This window comes from Muscardinus avellanarius (assembly GCF_963383645.1).
Source record: "Muscardinus avellanarius genome assembly, chromosome: 2".
NCBI classification, from domain to species: domain Eukaryota; kingdom Metazoa; phylum Chordata; class Mammalia; order Rodentia; family Gliridae; genus Muscardinus; species Muscardinus avellanarius.
This window is the reverse complement of record NC_137787.1, coordinates 141,824,799-141,842,056: the sequence shown is the minus strand read 5'-3', so window position 1 is coordinate 141,842,056 and position 17,258 is coordinate 141,824,799. Positions and strand designations below refer to the sequence as shown.

The window sequence follows — 17,258 nt, the reverse complement described above, 5'->3', positions numbered from 1 at the left end:
TTCCTTATTTGTATATTTAGTTGCCATTAAATTTGGTTTGTGTTTTCATTTAGATAAAACAATATACTTATCCTTGAGTTGTTTTTTATCTGTTTAACTGTGCACTATCAAGTCATGAATTTATGACTTACCTTTACTATTAAATAACTATATTATAAATTAACAAAATTTTATCTTTTTTTCTTTTTTCTTTTTTTTGGTAGTACTGGGCATGGAACCCAGGGGCCTTTTACCTCCGGGCTACATTTCCAGACCTATTTTTTATATTTTATTTGGGAACAGGGTCTCTTAAGCCAGCATGGCTGGCTTCAAACCTATGCAATCCTTCTGTTTCAGCCTCCCAAGCGTAGGGATTACAAACATGCGCCACCACACCCGGCTATCCTTTTTTTTTTTTTTTTCTTTCCATTTCTTTTTCTCACCAGACCCAGTGCCTTCCAAAAGCAGATACATAATTTCTGAAAAGCTGATATGTATCCCCAACCCAGGGCCTTAAAAAATAAGTACCTTTTATACCCCATGCAATGTACTTAATTCTCACAACTAACTTAAATTATATTTTGGTACATCAGGGGAGGAAACAAAGACTAAGGATATGACTAATGATAGGAGGAAAGAGATTGGTTTGGGTACCTATGATATAACAGACATTATATTAAGAACATTATGATCCTGTTTAATTTTTTCAAGTCATATTTTGTTGCTTTACAGATTTAGTATCTATACTACATAATTATGATTTTCCTATAAGTGACTACTCTCTTAACTTTGCTACTTAAGAAGTCAGTAGTACTGGGTATGGTGGTCATGCCTGTAATCCCAGCTACTTGGAAGGTGAGGCAGGATAATCACAAGTTTGAGGCCAGTCTTTGCAACTTAGCAAGGCCCTGTCTCAAATTAAAAGGGGTTAGGATATAGCTCAGTGGTAGAGCACTCCTGGTTTTAAGTCCCAATACTGCAGAAAAGGGAGGTTCAAATTTTTTCTTTTTTGTATAATCATGACATGTTTTAATTTTTATGGCATTGTTTAATTTTCACATATGCTCAGCTTTTAGCAGCAACTTAATTTTACTAACTTGCTTTTTATGGTTAAATTTAAGTCTGAGATTCTTTCCCATAAATATAATAGATGTGGCAGGTCTTGGTTTACTTTGATGAGACTCTTGGAGTATCTTCTCTTATCATTTATTGTCTCAGGCCAGTCATTGGTTTCAAGTTGTCACTGTCTCCTGTATTCAAAAAACATTATTAAGCCAAGGGGTGTGGTGGTTCATGCCTGTAATCTTTATACTTGGGAGGCTGAGATGGGACAATTGCAGATTCAAGGGCAGCCTCAGAAAGTAGTGAGACTCATCATCCTAGCAAGACCCTGTTTCCAAATAAATAAAACAGGCTGAGCTGAGGGTGTAGCTCGAAGGTAGAATGGCTCTGGATTCAATTCCTAGTACCACACACACACACACACACACACACACACACACACACACACACAATATATATATATCAGTTAGTTACAGTACATTGATATAATTGCTATAGTTGTGTACTCTGCTAAGGAGAAAATGCAACACCAGGTTTAAACACCATCACAGTACCTTCTCAAGACTTCTTTCTTTCATTCCCTCCAAAGGAGAATCCATTGGCAGAAATATCTGGAAATCTTGATTGAACTATAGCAATCTTGTAGTAGTAGTGATGTAGATGGATATAAAGAAAGGATCTTGGAATAGAAGAACCAACTAGGATAGTATTTAAAGGATCAAGAAGTCTAGAACCCAAGGGCATTCTACCCCCTGAGCTATACCCCAATATTTTTTTATTTGAAACAGGATCTCACTAAGTTGCTGAGGCTATTCTTGAACCTCCAGTCTTCCTGTCTCAGCCTACCAAGTACTGGGATTACACAAGCATGTGCCACCAAAGCTTAAGGTTCACTCTTGATGCTCTCTGGTTATATGGGTTTTGACAAATGTCATATATCACCATTACAGTATCATACAGAATAATTTCACCATCCTAGAGACTCTCATTCTAAACTTACTCATTTCTCCTTTCCTGCCCCCAAACCTCTACCAACTACTGATCTTTTTACTATCTCTTGTAATGTTATCTTTTTCAAAATACCCTATAATTAAAATCATACAATAAGTAGCCTTTTAAACTGGCTCTCTTCTCACTATGCAATGTGGTCTAGACAGTTTCTTTCCATAGTAGCTCTTTTTTTTTATTAGAATAGTAATCCATTGTAATTTTTTTTTAATTTTTTTTTGGTGCACTGTATTCATACATCACAGTGGGATACAAACTTTTGTAGACATACATGCACACATAGCCCAGTCAGCCCCCACCCGATCCCCACCCCATTCTCTCCCCATCTCTCCCTCCCATGCTTGACTTAGTGGTTGACATCTAGTATTATAGCAATTTATCCAAAATTAAAAATGATAATCTCACATAACAGTTTCATTTGTCTGATACCAAGCTTTTGATGACTTAAAGATAACATTTCAATATTTCTTTTACTTTCTTTCTTACCAGAGAATATTTTTTTTCTATTTTTTTTAGGTGAAACTATCATATATTTATATATTTATTTTTCAGGAAAAAAAAAATCTATCCTAATATGGAATATGGACTCTAGATACCCAAAACGATCTTGAAAAAGAACAAAGCTAGAAGATATATATTTTCTGATTTCAAACCATATAAAGCTACAATAATTGAAACAGTGTAGTACTATTCTAAAGGCAGATATATAAACCATTGGAGTTAAATAAAAGCCTAGAGCTAAATTCTTCCCTATATTGTCAAGTTATTTTTGACAAGGTTTCCATGAACATTTGGTGGTGGAAATAATAATCTTTTAACTAAATATTGTTGAAACATAATAATTACATGGAAAAGAATAAAGTTGGACCCTTACCTAATCCCATATACAAATATTAACTCAAAATAGATAAAAGACCTAAATATAAATCTTAAGACTATAAACTTTTAGGAGAAAATCTGGGTCATAAAACCTCACAACATTGAAATTGGCAGTGATTTCTTGGTTATGATTTCAATGGCACAGGCAACAGAAGAGTATACAAACTCCCTAAAAAAAAAAAAAATTGTATATCCAAAGACAATGTAAACAGAGTTAAAAGTTACTAATAGAATGGGATAAAATATTTCTAAATGCTATATCTGAAGGTATATTAATATTCCAACTAGAAATCCTAAAAATTAACAACAATAAAGGCAAACAATACCATTTAGAGATAGGTAAAAGACTAACATAAATAATGAATCTCCACAGATAACCAATCTTAGTTTTCTGTTGGATGGAAACTCTTGTTTCTCTGGTTCTGGTGTGTGTTACCTATTTCTTCTTTGTAGTTAATCTCTTTGAGTATTTTCTCTAGTGCTGGTTTTGAAGACATAAATTCCTTCAGTTTCTGTTTGTCATGGAAGCTTCTTATTTCTCCATCTAATTTGATAGAAAGTTTTGCTGGGTAGGAAATTTTTGGCTGGAAGTTGTTTTCTTTCAGAGTTTGGAATATGTTACTCCAAGCCCTTCTGGCTCTCATGACTTGGTTTGGGAAGTCTGGAGTGATTCTAATTGGTTTGCCTCTGAATGTCACTTGGCCCTTTGTTTTTGTTGCCTTTAAGATTCTCTGCTTGGCTTCCACATTGGTCATTTTGACAATTATGTGGCGTGGGTATCCTCTTCTCCGATCCTGTCTAAAGGGAGTTCTATAAGTTTCCTGGACCTGTGTATCAACCTCTTGCTCTATGTCTGGAAAATTTTCTGCTATTACTTCCTTGAAGAGATTGTTGATCCCTTTGGTTTCACTTTGTTTTCCCTCCTCTATTCCAATTATTCTTAGGTTAGCTCTCTTAAAATGGGCCCATATTTCTTCAATATCAGATTCCTGCTGTCGGATATTTTTTCCTAGATTAGAAACTATGCGTTCATTTTTGGAATGATCATCTTCTAAGAGCGAGATTCTGTTCTCCATGTGGTCTAATCGGTTGTTTGTGCTTTGAATTGAGGCCTTTACTTCATTAATTGCATCCTTTATCTCTTTTTGGCTCTCTCTGAGTTCTTTTCGAAGCACCTCTATTATTTCTACAGTTATTTTCCTGATTTGATCTTCTAGAAACCTCTGATTTTCTGTTTTATCGGGTTCTGATGTTGTGGGGTTGTGGGCATTCATTGCTCCATTGTTATTCCTCTTTCCCATGATTTAGGAAGTTTGTGCCTTCTCTGGGTTCTTCCCTTGAGTCACTATGACTTCACTTAAGGTGTTCTGGATATCGAGTCAGTAGTATCTCAGACCCCACTACTCCTTTACTGGGTTGTATTGCAGAGTCTCCGACTAGAGAGTCAATAGAGGCTTCTTTAGACTGTGGGGGGTGCCAGGTTGCACGTTCTCCTATGGTGTGATATCTCTGCCACTGCCACTCCCCCACTGGGTCAAGTCCCAAGGAGTACAGTACTGGGATTTCTCCTCTGTGGCCCGCAATTTGACTCACTGTTCTTGAGTACGCAGATGTAGCTGTACTGGATTCGGTGAATTCTCTGCTGCTGCCGCCGGTGGCAATATGGCGCCACTGCTACACCCTCGGCCGTGAGGCTGGCGTATTTCTTCTTGGTTTGATTTCCACTCTGAATCCCTGCAGCGTGTGCTGAGCTCAGCCACTGGGAGCTTTAGATTTTACCTGCGGCGAGAAATCCCGCCTGGCTGTTCCGCAGCGGCTCACCTCGGCTTGTTGTAGCCGTCTGGTGAAGTCGCCGCTGCCGCTGGCAGTATGGCGCTGCTGCCGCGGCCTCAGGCGTGAGGCCAGTGTATCTCCTCTGTGGCTCTGAGCTCTGTTCTCAGTCCACTTTCTCTCTGGAGCCTGATGATTTTTTTGTTTCTCTGGTGATGGTGTTTTCTGGCTATGAAAGGCGCTGATTTTGTGGTAATGGAGATTAGTTGTTAGCGGGGCTCTTAAGCCCCGCTTTTCTTGGTCGCCATCTTCCCGGAAGTCCCATTGTAATTTTTTATTAGTGAATAGTAATCCATTGCTCATTTATCCAGACAATATAGTCATATATTGAAGAGTATCTTAGTTACTTAAATTTTTTTATAAAGTGGCTTTATGTATAAATGTTATATATAAAGTTAGATGTAAAGCCACTTTAAACATTTGTTTGCAGGCGTTTGGGTGGATGTATGTAAGTTTTAACTCTGGGGGAGTAAATAATTAGAATCATGTTTGTTGCATCATGTGGTAAGATAAAATGGCTATACCATATTGTGTTTTCAGTCATATGTTTGATTTGAGATTATATTCTTTCCTGGTAGAGAAAGTAAAGCATATGTCAGTGATTGTTATGCCCTGTTAGAAACTCAAAATCAGTTTTAAGGAAAATGAGCTTTATGCACTAGTGGAAAGCCCAGCACTATTTACCACCAAAAGAAAAGTTCAGACCTTTTGTGTTCTTGTGTGATTCAGCACTTTTCAAATTTAACTTTGCCTTTCCAGTTTTCCATGCACTAATCTCTCAAAGGAGTGAATGCACTTACACTTTTAGTTAAGATATTTAAAACCTCAGCCTAGGCTGATGTGTAGATCATAGTAGAGCAGTTGATTACTCTGTACCAGGCTCTGGAGGTCAATTCCCAGCATTAAAGTAAACCTCAATCTGCCTATCAAGCTTCTTCATCAGAATCCTTTCCATTAATCTTTATTATTATTTTTATAGCTTGTTTCTGTCTCATTTGTACCCACAAAGTTTTACTTTTAGAGATGGCCAAGAGAGAACACAGAGAGGCCCATATCATGAAGACTGTCTTTATTACTTGTATTTCCCAGAGAAGGCAGGCAGGAATACAGGAGAAACAGATTTTGATTAGGAGGCAGAAGCAAGTGCTAGAAGAAAGCCTAGGTCAAAGCCTTTATTGGCAAAGTCTTTAGGAAAGGCAAGGTAGAACAGAGTATAGTTTAGAATTGGCTAGTTTTTAAATAATTCCAATGGGCTTGAGCCAGAGAGGTGATTTCTAGTTGCCTGGTACCTAGTCCTGCAATTATTTAGATCAGGGGAAAAACTGGCTTGGTGTGTGTGTTAGTAAGATTGTTGGGACTATAAATTTAGGATTGATAGATTTGCAAGTGAGAGGTATGCTCCTGACCAAAACCTTTGTTATCTCTAAGAATTGGCTATCATTGTGAGGAGCAGTCTTTCCCATGCAGATTAAAATCTTTAAGAGGTGCCAAGATGGGGAAAGAAAGCATCATAAGCTAGGCATGGTGGCCCACGCTTGTAATACCAGTATTTGGGAGGCTGAGAAAGAAGAATCACAGGCTCAAGGCCAGCCTCAGCTACTTAGGCCCTCCGCAACTTAGACCCTATTTCAAAATAAAGAATTAAAAAGGGGGTGGGGGCTGAGGGTATAGCTCAGAGATAGAATGCCCCTGTGTTTAATTCCCAGTTCTGCCAAAAAAAAATAATAATAGAAGAAGAAGAAGGCGTCGTAATAATCTTAAAAATGAAACCTGCCAGGCGTGGTGGCGCACACTTGTAATCCCAGCATTTGGGAGGCTGAGACTGGAGGATTGCAGTTGAAGGCCAGCCTCAGCTACTTAGTGAGGCCCTTTGCAAATCAGTGAGACCCTGTTTCAAAATAAAGAATAAAAAATAGTGCTGAGGGTGTAGCTCGGAGGTAGAATGCCCCAGAGTTCCACCCTCAATAATGCAAAAAAGAGACCCTGTTTCCAAATTTAAAAAAAAAAAAAAGGATAAAATAGATCTGGGAGTGTATCCCGGAGGTAAAAGGGTTTCCAGGAACCAGTACCACCAAAAAAAAAAAAAAAAGAAGAAGAAGAAAAGAAACCTGAATTAAGGTCACCAACATTTAGAATTGTCAGTCTTTTTCATTTAGCTATCTAGTAGACTTCTATATTATTTGAATTTTATTTTAGAGTTAATATTCATATACCTCTAATGTGAGCAAAATAAAGTTTAGTAATAATGCGTGTCAGGCCATTTTTATGGTTGTTTTCTGTTTTTATATTTTGTTTCTGTAAGGGACATGGGGAGGGTCTTCTCCAGAGGCAATTTTGAAAATTCTTTATTTGGATGAATCCAAAATTAGCTAACCCATTCACATTGTTGTTGTTTTGCTGATTATTTTAAAGTAATGATTGTTGATATTTTCTCCCTGCCTCAGATATGACTAGAAAAAAATGTTTTATTGCCACCACAGTATTTTCTTCAGTATTTTAAATTGTCTCCTAAATATCTTCCTATCCCTGCTCTACATATATAGGTAGCAAATTATGACTGTGATAACAAATTATTAGATTTAAAATTGATTAGATATGATGGTTGGTTCTCAAATAATGCTGTTTTAGGAGTTGAAATACAATTTCATGAGGTTTACTGAAGCAAATGTTCAGTTTTATAAAGAATACTAAGTGCCGGGCGTGGTGGCGCACGCTTGTCATCCCCGCGCTTGGGAGGTGGAGACAGGAGGATCGTGCTGGTTTGGAACCAACCTCGCTGGCTTAAGAGACCCTGTTTCCAAATAAAAAATATAAAAAAAATAGGTCTGGGAGTAAGTAGCCCAGAGGTAGAAGGGCTTCTAGGAACCCCAGTACCAAAAAAAAAAAAAAAAAGGATACTAAGTATAAAATATAATTTCTTAGCCTAAAGATGTATAGTTAAGTGTGTGTAAATATACTTCTTCATACACACACACATAAACCAATATGTGGATTAAGTACCAGAAGTGCTCATTACTTGGTACCATGTATGTCACTATCAACATGATTTATATTATTGATGTGAGACTGTAGTATACCAATAAAAGTATATTAATAATACTTATTTTTCCCAAGATTTCAAAATGGCTTGGAATTATCCATTATGCATTCATCTTGGGGAATATCTAAACAAAATACCTATTTTTAAACTAATAGACATTAATTTCAGGTCTTATATGTGTCTGTCTGTAAACATATTATTGACCACTTAATAGTCTCTTTACCTATATAATTCAGAAACTAGCATTTTAACGCTAAAATAACTGGTGAACTTGACTGGCACATTAATTAATGCTTATTGTATACAGAAACCACAATGTGCATGTATATAAAGTATAGTCTTCCTGAGGTGACTCATGGGACTAATTAAGGGTTTAGGGAAATAAAAGATGGAGCTATGCTTTAAAGGAGGAAAATGCAAATTAATACCCCAGTTTAGGATGTAAATATTAAGAAACCAGACAAGACTTGTGAAGCAATGAAATTCCTTATACACTGCTGGTTCAACCATTTTTGGGGAGTGACTTGGCAATATTTAAAAGCAGAAAAAGTACATAACCCCAAATCTAACATACATCTTTTAGTTGAAACTCGTACATGTGTATACAAAGGCACATACACAGATTAGTTCATTGTATCATTTAATAATAATGAAATTACTAGAAATAATGTAAATTTCCAAAGTAAGGAAATGTGTAGATCTTAGAGGGTTTCTACAATAGAATACTAGAATCCTATTTACTAGTATTCAATTGTATGAATCTATACAATGGATAAATCTCAAATACAGTATTTGAGGAAAATACCAAGTTAGAAAGAGATATGTCAGATATAGTGTCACTGATAGAAAAAAAACAAAACCAAGGCTATGTGTGGTGGCATAGACCTGTAATCCCAGTACTTAGAAGACTGAGATAAGGGATTACCTGTTCAGTTACAGCCTTGGTAGCATAACAAGACTCTCAGTAACTTAGCAGTACCATTTCAAAACAAAATTTTTTTTTTTTAAAGGCTGGGGGTAAAGCTTAGAGATAGAATACCACTAGGTTCACTCCCCAGTATCATCAAACAAAAAAGCTCACACAACAATTTTATTAGCATTCTGTCACTATGACAAACTGCCTGAAGAAAACCAACATAAAAGGAAGGAAGATGTATTTGGGCTTAAAATTCTAGAAGTTTCAGTCCATGATCACTAGGCTCCATTGTTTCTGGGCCTGTGGTAAGGCAGGGATTATGTAGTAGAGAAAAGCTGCTTGCTTCATGGTGGCCAGGAGGCAGGGGTAGAGAAGGAGAGGCAGGAACAAGACATACCCTTTCAGGACATGTCCTCCAGTGACCTATTTCCTTAAACAAGGCCACACCTCCTGAAGTTTCACCACCTCCCAATAACACCATCAGCCTTCATCATATGAACCTTTAGGGGACATTTCTGTACCAAAGAGTATATACTAATAATGCATATTAAGGAAACTATTGGTCAGTATTCCTTATAAATATAAATACAAAGTCCTCAAAAAATATTAGCAAACCAGCCAGGCATGGTGGCGCACGCTTGTAATCCCCGTGCTTGGGAGGCGGAGCCAGCAGCGCTGGCTTAAGAGACCTTGTTTTCAAATTAAAAAAAAAAAAAAGGTCTGGGAGTGTAGCCCAGAGGTAGAAGGGTTTCCAGGAACCCCAGTACCACTATATATATATAGCAAACCAAATCCAGCAAAATGTAAGATGATTATATGTTTTAACTAAGTGGGGCCTATTTTAGAAATGCAAAACTGGGTCAACATATATAAAATAATCATTGTACTATATTATACAATACAAAGAGGACAAAAATCACATGGTCATTGTGGTAAAGCCAGAAGAAGCATTTCACTGAATCCAGCACCCTTTCAAGATTTAAAAAAAAAAAAAAGGTTAATAAGAAACAGAAAGTAACTTGCTGAACTTCGTAAAAAGTATCTATGAAAAGTTCATCTTTAATGGTAAAAGAATGGTTTTTTTCCAAGATTAGGATCAAGATATGGATGGTCCTATTCTCAGCACTTCAACATTGTATGGAAGTTCTAGCCAGGATAAATAAAATATTCCATGATCATAGATCAGAAAACTTAATATTGTTAGGATGTTAATATTTCTAAATTATTCATACTCTTCACATTACCTACCAAACTCTTAGCTTATTTCTTTGCAGAATTTGGCACATTGATCCTAAAATTTATATGGAAATACAAGGGACCCAAAGTAACCAAAACAATCTTGGTAAAAACACAGTTGGAAGGCTCAACATTTCCCAATTTTAAAACTCACAATCAAGACATTGTGCTACTAGCATAAGAATAGGCATGTAGATTACTGGACTAGAATTCAAGGTTCTAAAGAAACCTTTACATTTATGGTCAGATGATATTTGACAAAGGTGCCTAGATGAATCCTTGGAGAAACAATAGTCTTTTCTACAGTGGTGCTGACATAACTTGATATCTACATGTAAAAGTTGGACTCTTACTATCCCATATACAAAATTAACTCAAAAAATGAATCAAAATCCTAAAATATGAGCTAAATTCTAAGAGTCATAGAATAAAACATAGGAATAATTCTCCATTATCTTGAATTAAAAATGTTTTCTATATAAAATACCAAAGCACAAGAAAAGGAAAATGAAATATAGTATACTTCATCAAAAACCAATATCTAGAATATACAGAAACTTAAGAAACTCACCACTATGAAAACAAATAACTGAATGAAAAAATGGGCAAGTAAACTAAATAGACACTTCACAAAAGAAGACATTCAAATGCCAATAAATGTATGAAAAATAAGTTCAACATCATTAACAATCAGAGATGCAAATCAAAACTACCCTGAGATTTTACCTTACTCCAATTAGAATAGCAATCATTAAAAACACAACAACAAATGCTGGTAAGGGTGTGGAGAAGTGGAAACTAATACATTGTTGGTAGGGTTGCAAATTAGTGCAACCACTTTGGAAAACAGAATGGAGGATCCTCAGAAGAATTGGAACAAACCTACCATATGATCCAGCAATACCAGTTCTGGGTATCTACCCCCAAAAATGGAATCCAAACTACCAAACTAATGCATGTGTACCTATATTCATAGAAGTGAAATTCACCATTGCCAAACTGGAAACAGCTGAAATGTCCATCAACAGATGAATGGATTATAAAACTATGGGATATGTACACAATAGAGTTTTACTCAGCCATGAAGAAGAACAAAATATTACCATTTCTAGGGAAATGGATAGAACTGGAGACAATTATGCTAAGTGAGATTATTCAGTCACAAAAAGTAAAATATCAGTGCTCCATAATGTGGGGAAGCTAAATCACAGAAGGAACTCAAGACAAAGAAGGAGAAACCTTATATGAGTAAATGAGGCAACCTAATTCAGGGGAATGGGAGGAGGGAAATTTTTTAATGTACATGATATACATTCACAAACATCAAAGTCAGTCACTAAACCAAAAAGAAGGAGGGAGAGGGAATGGGATGGGAATTGGGAAAGGGCTAAATGAGTGATGTGTGCATGTATACCTCTACTGTCTTGTATCCCATTGAGATGTATGACTACAGTGCACCATTAAAAAAAAAGAAAGAGACCTCAAAACCAGCGCCTTTCAGAGCCAGAAAACACCACAGCAAAGAAATAAAAACGGTAAATACAAGGGACAGAGAAAAAGGGCTGGAAAAACAAGACACCGGAAAAAAAACAGCCCGAAGTGCCGCGCCCGCGCGGCGCGGAGCGGCCGGAGCGGCCAGAGCCGCAGCGCAGATTGGGGGGAGCCGCGGAGCGGAGCGGCCTGAGCAGCCGGAGCAGCCAGAGCCGCGGCCGTGGAGCGGCCAGAGTGGCCAGACCCGCGGTACAGAGGAGCTGGAGTCGCGGTTCCGAGCAGCTGAGCAGAGCGGCCAGAGCAGCCGAGCGGAGCGGCCAGAACAGCCGGAGCAGTCAGAGCTGCAGCGCGGATTGGCTGGAGCGGCGGCACGGAGTGGCCGGAGCCGCGGAGTGGAGCAGCCGGAGCAGCGTGGCCAGAACAGCTGACTGGAGCGGCCAGAGCAGCCGGAGCGGAGGGGCCAGAACAGCCGGAGCAGCCAGAGCCGCGTCGCGGAGCGGCCGGAGTGGTCAGACCCACGGTGCAGAGCAGCCAGAGCCGCGGTGCAAAGCGGCGGGAGCAGCCGGAGCGGCCAGAACCGTGGTGCGGAGCAGCCAGAGCCGCGGCGCAGAGCGGCCGGAGCGGCGTGGCCTACATCTCCCCTAGCAACACCAGGCTCCAGAGAGGAGGGAGACTCAAAACAGAGCTCAAATCCAGAGAGGAGGTACTCTGGCCTCGCGGCCTAGGATGCAGAAGCAGCGTCTTACTGCTGGCGGCAGCGGCGAGTTCACTGGATGGCCGTAGACCAACCCACTCAACCAGCCACCAGGCGCCTGAGAGGAGGGGTGGACAGCGAGCCGAGGTGAGCAGGTGCTGAACAGCCGGGCGGCAGTCAGCAGTTTTGTTGGTGCAGGGAACATCTAAAGCTCCCAAGGGCTGGGCGCAGCACAACTGGCAAGGACTCAGAGCAGAGTTCAAAACCAGAGAAGAAATACGCCGCATCACGGCCGAGGGCGTGGCAGTGGTGCCATATTGCCAGTGGCGGCAGCAACGAATCCACCGAGTTCACTACAGCTCCATCAGCGCACTCAACAACCGTGAGTCAAATTGCGGCCCCTAGGGGAGAAATCCCAGTACTGCACTCCCAGGGACTTGCGCAGATAGTCTCCCTGGGTCGGAGATTTTAGCAGTGCAGCCCAGTGGGGGAGTGGCAGTGGCAGAGATATCATACCATAGTCACAACTCCCCACTGGAGAACGCCCAACTTGGCACCCCCCACGGCCTAAGCAGCCTTGATTGACTCCCTGGGTCTGAGACTTTGTGATACAACCCAGTAAAGGAGTAGTGGTGACTGAGATACCATAGACTAGAGATCCAGAGCATCTTAAGTGAACTCGTAGTGACTCAGGGAAGAACCCAGAGAAGGCACAAACTTCCAAAATCATGGGAAAGAGAAATAACAATGGAGCAGTGAATGCCAACAACACCACAACATCAGAATCTGATAACACAGAAACCCAAAGATCTCTAGAAGATCAAATTAGGAAAATAACTTTAGAAATAATAGAGGACTTTCGAAAAGAATTTAGAGAGAGTCAGAAAGAGATAAAGGATGCAATTAATGAAGTAAAGGCCTCAATTCAAAGTATAAACAGATTAGACCACATGGAGAATAGAATCTCGCTTCTTGAAGATGATCATTCTAAAAATGAACTCATAGTTTCTAATTTAGAAAAAAAAAAACCCGACAGCAGGAATCTGACATTGAAGAAATATGGGCCCATTTCAAGAGAGCTAACCTAAGAATAATTGGAATAGAGGAGGGAAAAGAAGGTGAAACCAAAGGGATCAACAATCTCTTCAAGGAAGTAATAGAAAATTTTCTAAACATAGAGCAAGAGGTCGATACACAGGTCCAGGAAACTTATAGAACTCCCTTTAGACAGGATCAGAGAAGAGGATCCCCACGCCACATAATTGTCAAAATGATGAAATGTGGAAGCCAAGCAGAGAATCTTAAAGGCAACAAAAACAAAAGGCCATGTGACATACAGAGGCAAACCAATTAGAATCACTCCAGACTTCCCAAACCAAGTTATGAAAGCCAGAAGGGCTTGGAGTAACATATTCCAAACTCTGAAAGAAAACAACTTCCAGCCAAAAATTTCCTACCCAGCAAAACTATCCATCAAATTAGATGGAGAAATAAGAAGCTTCCATGACAAACAGCAACTGAAGGAATTTATGTCTTCAAAACCAGCGCTAGAGAAAATACTCAAGGAGATTAACTGCAAAGAGGAAATGGGTAATTCACGCCAGAACCAAAGAAACAAGAATTCCCATCCAGCAGACAACTAAGCAAAGAAGAATAAACAGTATCTCAAACAGAAATAAGATCTTAACATGTTGGGAATTAAAAATTATCTCTCTATAATCACACTGAATGTAAACGGCCTCAACTCCCCAATAAAAAGACATAAAGTGGCAAAATGGATTAAAAGCCAGAATCCATCCATCTGCTGCTTACAAGAAACACACCTCACAAGTAAAGATAGGAACAAACTCAAGGTAAAGGGCTGGAGCAAGGTAATCCATGCTAATGGTACTCGAAGACAAGCAGGAGTAGCAACTATGATGTCAGACAAGTTAGACTTCAAACCCAAACTTATTAGAAGAGACAAAGAAGGTCACATTTTACTGGTAAAAGGAATAGTCCAGCAAGAGGAAATAACAATAATCAACATCTATGCCCCAAACATAGGGGCAGCTACTTTCATAAATCAAACTCTTTGTGACATGAAGCCACACATAAATCCCAACACAATAATACTGGGAGACTTCAACACACCTCTCACAATACTAGACCGATCTTCCAGACAAAGAGTCAGTAAAGATGTCTCAGAACTAAAGAACACCATTAACCAAATGGACCTTTTGGACACATATAGAATATTTCACCCAACTACAGCAGAGTTTACATTTTTCTCAGCAGCTCATGGAACCTTCTCCAAAATAGATCACATCCTGGGACACAAAATGAGCACTAGCAAATTTAAAAAATGTTACATACTTCCCTGTGTCATTTCAGACCATAATGGAATGAAACTAGAAATCAACTATAAGAAGACCCAGAGAAACAACATAAACATGTGGAGACTGAACACCACACTTCTGAATGAAGAATGGGTCATAGAAGGTGTAAGAGGTGAAATCAAGAAATTTCTAGAAACAAATGAAAATAAAGAAACATATCAAAACCTCTGGGACACTTTGAAGGCAGTATTAAGAGGAAAATTTATAGCACTGAGTGCTCACATAAGAAAAACAGAAAATCTTCAAATAAATAGCCTTATGACACACCTCAAAGCCCTTGAAAAGCAGGAACAATTGAACCCCAAAGCCAGCAGAAGACGGGAAATTATTAAAATTAGAGCAGAAATTAACGAAATAGAGAATAAAAAAACAATACAGAAAATCAACAAAACCAAAAGCTGGTTTCTTGAAAAAATTAAGATTGATAAACCACTAGCCAACCTAACTAAAAAAAAGAGAGAATCAACCCAAATTATGAAGATAAGGGATGAAAAAGGAGACATTACTACTGACAGCGTAGAAATCCAGAGGATCATCAGAAACTACTTTGAAAAACTATACTCCAACAAAATGGAAAATCTGGAGGAAATCGACAACTTCCTAGATAAATACAACCTTCCTAAACTGAGTCAAGAAGATATAGAACACTTAAACCAACCAATAACAATCAAAGAGATTGAAATAGCAATAAAGAGCTTACCATCAAAGAAAAGCCCAGGACCAGATGGTTTCCCAAGTGAATTCTATAAAACCTTTATAGGAGAACTAATCCCAATACTACTCAAACTATTTCGGGAAATAGAAAAAACCGGCACTCTCCCAAATACATTCTATGAAGCCAACATCACACTAATACCAAAACCGAATAAAGACAGTTCAAGGAAGGAAAACTACAGGCCTATATCTCTGATGAACTTGGATGCAAAACTATTAAAGAAAATACTAGCAACACGCATTCAAAACCACATCAAGAAAATCATTCACCATGACCAGGTAGGGTTCATCCCAGGAATGCAAGGCTGGTTCAATATACGAAAAACAATCCATGTAATTCATCATATAAACAGAATCAAAGACAAAAACCACATGATCATCTCAATAGATGCTGAAAAAGCATTTGATAAAATTCAACATCCATTTATGATAAAAACACTGCAGAGAATTGGAATAGAAGGAACATATCTCAACATTATTAAGGCAATCTACAATAAGCCTACTGCCAACATCATATTAAATGGGGAAAAACTTCAAGAATTTCCCCTAAAAACTGGAACGAGACAAGGATGTCCACTATCACCACTTCTCTTCAATATAGTACTAGAGACTCTAGCCAGAGCAATAAGGCAAGAAAAGGAAATCAAAGGAGTACAAATAGGAAAAGAAGAACTTAAGCTTTCACTATTTGCAGATGACATGATGCTATATTTAGAAAACCCAACAAACTCAACCAAAAGGCTTATAGAACTGATCAACAAATTCAGCAAGGTATCTGGATACAAAATCAATCTTAAAAAATCAGAAGCTTTCCTGTACACCAACCATAAATCCACTGAAAAAGAAATTCAGAAAACACTTCCACTCAGGATCTCCCACAAAAAAATAAAATACCTAGGAATAAACTTGACCAAGGAAGTAAAAGATCTCTACAAAGAAAATTTTAAAACACTGAAAAAAGAAATCGAAGAAGATCTTAGAAGATGGAAAGACCTTCCATGTTCATGGATTGGCAGAATTAATATCATTAAAATGGCCATCCTCCCAAAAGTGATCTACAGATTTAATGCAATGCCCATTAAACTACCAAGATCCTTCCTCACAGACATAGAAAAATCAGTCCTTAAATTTATCTGGAATAACAAAAAGCCCAGAATAGCCAAGGTAGTTCTCAGCAACAAAAACCACGCAGGAGGAATCACAATACCTGACTTTAAACTATACTACAAAGCCATTGTAATAAAAACAGCATGGTACTGGCAAAAGAACAGCTATATAGACCAATGGAGCAGAATAGAAGACCCAGAAACAAGTCCACACACTTTCAGCCAATTGATTTTTGACAAAGGTGCCAAAAACATACACTGGAAAAATGATAGCCTCTTCAACAAATGGTGTTGGCAAAACTGGTTAACCATATGCAGAAAATTGGATGTTAATCCCACTTTTTCACCCTGTACAAAAGTCAACTCACGATGGATCAAAGACTTGGAAATTAAACCAGAGACCTTGAAGCTCCTTGAAGAGGGCATAGGTCCAACACTACAACACATAGGCACAGATAAACATTTCCTCAACAAGACCCCAAAGGCACAACAAATTAAAAGGAGAATCAATACATGGGATTGCATGAAACTGAAGAGCTTCTGTTCAGCAAAGGAAACTATCAAGAACCTCAATCGAGAGCCAACAGAATGGGAGAAGATTTTTGCCACCTACACCACTGATAGAGGACTAATATCTAGAATATACAGAGAACTCAAGAAACTCAACACTAAGAAAACAAAGCATCCAATAACAAAATGGGCAAATGAACTAAATAGACACTTCACAAAAGAAGAAATTCAAATGGCCAATAAATGCATGAAAAAATGCTCAACATCACTGGCAATCAGAGAGATGCAAATCAAAACTACCCTGAGATTTCACCTAACTCCAACTAGAATGGCCATCATTCAAAACACAACAACAGATGCTGGCGAGGATGTGGAGAAGTGGGAACTCTAAGACATTGTTGGTGGGATTGCAAAT

General features: G+C 38.5%; 1 protein-coding gene across 2 annotated transcripts in view; it reads left to right on the top strand.

The window, feature by feature from the left end:
* FNDC3A (fibronectin type III domain containing 3A) overlaps positions 1-17,258 on the top strand; it is a gene marked incomplete at both ends in the record, with an annotated part of 137,665 nt that overhangs the window by 303 nt on the left and 120,104 nt on the right. The window lies entirely within an intron of this gene.